Source organism: Octopus bimaculoides, chromosome 8 (assembly GCF_001194135.2).
Source record: "Octopus bimaculoides isolate UCB-OBI-ISO-001 chromosome 8, ASM119413v2, whole genome shotgun sequence".
In the NCBI taxonomy this organism is placed as follows: domain Eukaryota; kingdom Metazoa; phylum Mollusca; class Cephalopoda; order Octopoda; family Octopodidae; genus Octopus; species Octopus bimaculoides.
In genome coordinates, this window is record NC_068988.1 from 47982214 (window position 1) to 47987059 (window position 4846).

The window sequence follows — 4846 nt, forward strand, 5'->3', positions numbered from 1 at the left end:
TATTAATATTGCTAATAATAATAATAATAATAATAATAATAATAATAATAATAATAATAACAATAATAATAATAATAATAATAATAATAATTTTTAACATAGATATAAGGCATGAAAAGTTTTAGAGAGGAGGATATAGTTGATTATATCTACCCGACTACTTGACTGATATATATATTTTATCGACCCAGAAAAGATGAAAGGCAAAATTGATCTTGGTAAGTTTTGAAATCAGTATGCAAAGCAAATATCACAAAGCCTTTCGTCTGATGCTTTACAAGTCCTGCCATTTATTATTCACGTGATGATGATGATGATGATGATGATGATGATGATGATGATGATGATAGTAAGACCCTGATGTAATACCAAGCTGTGGTTTTTATGGCTTCTGATCTTAACTGATTGGAAGTGTTAACATGTACATATTTTGTTTTGGAGTAAAAGACAGGCTACAGCAAATATTCTGCTCAATAATGCAGATTTGTTTGTCAGCTGCTTGATCTCAACCAGTTGAGCATGTCCCTTGGTGGCTGATGATATGTGCATCTCAGACCACAAGCAGGAGTAGTGGTGGAGCATCATAGCCCTATATTGAGAGAAATTCTTTGGGGGTTTGAATAATTCACTCCTGGAATCGTGAGTGTTTTGTTCATCATCCTCAAACGTCTTTTATTTAGGAACCTTTTGAGTGGGATGGGCTACTTGACCTGAAGAAAATTCTAACTGGGCTTCACCTGCTAGGTCATGTACTATTTATCTTGATATGAAGTCACCGTGTTGAACACACATGGTTGTGATGCATGTACCTGGTATGTCCTTATCAGACAGGTAGTCCTGATGGGTATATTGGGCTTTGTATATTTGTAACCCAGCATCACTTTGATGGCTTGCGCCACCCTCTCACATGGTAATAATAATAAAAATAATTATAATTTCTCACGTAGGTACAAAGTCAGAAATATGGTGAGTAGGAAGGATTACATTGTTTGCCACCACTATATGACTGCTACTTCATTCTATCAACCCTTCAGTTCCAGGTGCCCCATTCAGTTTGAAGTACTGAGCTTTAATTGTGGAGGGAACCTGTGGAAGGAGTAAACCCCGGAAGAAGTGGGACAAAGTGGTGAGAAAGGATCTTCAGATACTGAGCCTCACTAAAGAAAAGATAAGGGATAAGGAGTGGTGATTTGCTGTAATTAAGACTGGTCAATTTAAGTTAAATTACTGTCATCTATACATATAGGCTTGTCTTTACAGATGCCAGTTCCTCATAAAAGGCACTTGTGTCAGAGCTGTGAAACTGCACCCACGTTGGTGGCACATAAAAAGAATCCAGCACACTCTATAAAGCAGTTGGCATTAAGAAGGGTATCCAGTTCTAGAAACCATGTCACAACAGACAATTTGGAGTCTGGACAGCTCTCCTGCTGGCCAACTCCAGGTCAAAACTGTCCAACCCAGGCCAGCTTTGAAAACAGACAGTAAATGATGATGGTGTTGGTTGTGGGGTGGGGAGAGAAGGATTAAAGTCAAAGTTCACCATGACAGAGTGTAAGGCCAGAAGGAACACTGAAAGGCATTTTACCTGATGTTCTATCATATCTGCCAATTCACTGCCATTGCCCTTTGAATAATGAGAAAAATTCTCAGAAGAATATGAGGCCACAACAGTTGGCTACAGTCCTTCCTTGTCAGTTTATATTATTATCAAGTCTGAAATGATGGAAGAAAAAGTTTCTCATGTTGAGATTTGAACTTAAAATATTAATGGGTATTATGTCAGTCATTGTACTGAATGTTCCATCATCTGCTATCTTTTTATCTTTTACTGGTTTCAGTCATTAAACTGTGGCCCCAATGCTTATTTTTTTAAAGCCTGGTACTATGAGTCGATTTTGACAAACCACTGAGTTGCAGGGACGTAAATAAACCAGCACCAGTTGACTGGTGGTGGTGGTGGTGAGTGACAGAGACATATGCACACGTGCACACACACACACACACACACACACACACACACATACACACACTCACACATATAACTGGCTTCTTTCAGTTTCCATCTACCAACTCCACTCCCAAGGCTTTGGTCAACCCAAGGTTATAGTAGAAGACACTTGTCCAAGGTTCTACACAGTGGGACTGAACCCAGAACCATGTGGTTGGAAGCAGACTTGTTACCACACAGCCACACTAGCACCATGGAAATAATAATAATCAACATAAACGCAGGAGTGGCTGTCTGGTAAGTAGCTTCCTTATCAACCACATGCTTCCGGGTTCAATCCCATTATTGCGCCTTGGGCAAGTGTCTTCTACTATAGCCTCAAGCCAACCAACGCCCTGTGAGTAGATTTGGTCAATGGAAACTGAAAGAAGCCCGTCATATATATATATATATATATATATATATATATATATATATATATATGTGTGCATGTATTTGTTGTCTGTCTTTGTACCCCCCTCCCCACCATCACTTGACAACCAATGTTGGTGTGTTTACATCCCCGTAACTTAGTGGTTCAGCAAAAGAGATTAATTAATACAGTAAGTACTAGGCTTGCAAAAAGAATAAGTCCTGGGGTCGATTTGTTCGACTAAAGGTGGTGCTCCAGCATGGCCACAGTCAAATGTCTGAAACAAGTAAAAGAATACAAGACTAAACAGACCGTATACTTAGGTACATATATCCTTACTAATGTAGGTAAAAGATCTACAAGAATGAAGTGTGTTGGTAAGTGGGCTCCATTGCTTGAGTGGTTACCTTATTTTATGAATCCTTAGTGGACGAAAAGCAAAGGTGACCTATGTCGGATTGGAACTCAGAATGTAAGGCACTGGAACAAATGCTATCAGGCAATGTTTTTTTCTTTCTGATGCTGTAATGACTCTACTAGCTCACACTACACACACACACTACACACACACACACACACACATAAGCACACATACACACACACACATAAGCACACATACACACACACACACACATACGCACAAACACACACACACACAGAGTCACATGCATGAATGAGAGATTAAAATCTGTTGGGGTTTTATTGTTTGGACTTCTGTATGATGTAGTAGGAATAACAAAATTTGTTGAAATATGTGTGCATGTGTGTGTTTGTGTGTGTGTGTGTGTGTGTGTGTGTGTTTGTGTGTGTTTGTGTGTGTTTGTGTATCTGTGTGTTTGTGTGCAGGCAGATGGAGAGGCTTGAATAGATGGGCAGTCAGATATAGTGATGGAAAAGAGTGTATGAAAGAGAGAGTGTAACAAAGAGAAAGAGAGAGAGAGAGTGAGAGTGAGTGAGTGAGAGAGATAGAGAGAAAGAGAATGAAATGAAAAGAAAAAGAAAGACTATAAAAGGGCACAATGGGAGAAGAACAAACTTTAGATGGATTGGGTTCAGTAAGAGAGAAGGAGGAAAATAGAAAGGGAGAGAAAGAGATAGAAAGGAAAACGAGAGAGTGAAAGAGAGAGTGGAACTGAGAGAAAAAGGAAAGGAAAAAAGAAAGAAACAAAGGAAGTAAGAAAGAAAGAAAGTGTGATTGTGTGTACACAGTGGGATTCTATTGAGGGTGAAGGCAAAAAAAAAAAAAAAAAACGAACTTGAATATCAGGTTCTAGATGTTGAATAAACAGAAATAAAACAATTGAAATTACACATCTCAGCTAGTAATATGATACTTTATATACACTCACTGGAACATGTATGTTCATGTTTGACCATTATTGAAAGTTCACCTTTTAAGATGTCCTTCAAACTGACCACGTCATATGATTTGCTACCTACATATCCATTGGTGGGTTCACATGATTGTATATGTATGTATGGATTGTATGTGCATATACATACATATACATAAATATATGGATTGTATGTGTGTATACATATATATTTGTGTGTGTGTGTTAGTGTATGGATACACTAACAAATGTATGTTTGTGCATATACATACACGCATACATACAAACAAACACTTAGACAAAAGGTAGATTTACATACAAACCACTTGTGTATATAATAATCATCACCATCAGCATCATCGATATCACCCACATCGTCCTCACCACCCAACATTCTAATATCCAGTTTTCCTGCTTATTTGGGTCAGACCAAATTTGCTGATGTATGTTTTTCTAGTGCAAGATGCTCTTCCTGTTGCTAACCCTCATTTTTTTTCCCCTACTGAGGTATTGTTTTCCCTTGTCCTTCAAATGACAAGCAACTTAATGCCTGAGCATGCTTTCTCAGAGAATTGCAGGCAAATGACACCATTTCATGATGGTGATATTTTTTTCCAGTTAGTATGCATATGTCAAAGAGGCATATATAAATGTGTGTATCTCTATCTATCTATCTATCTATCTATCTATCTATCTATCTATCTATCTATCTATCTATCTTTCTGTCTGTCTGTTTGTCTGTCTGTCTACCCACATACATACATGTATACATACATGTATACATATATACATGCATACATACATACATGCATGCATACAGACAACCAGAGCAGTCTATCGTGGACAAACAATCGGGTCACCAACTCTCACTTTGAAGGGTATGCCTTTGCTATTCAAGAACAAGAAATAGCAACCAAATTCCTAATAAACAAACGGGACAGAGAGGCAGGCAAAGCGCCACAATGTAATAATCGATGCAGACTCTGTGGAATCAGTATCGAAGATATCACCCACATCATTAGCAGCTGTCCAAAAATGTCATCACGGTATTACCTACCCATGAGACATGATGTTGTGGCCAAGACACTGTACAATGAAATCCGCCGACAGGATAACCCCGAGGCTAAGGAGATGAAAACCCATAATGAG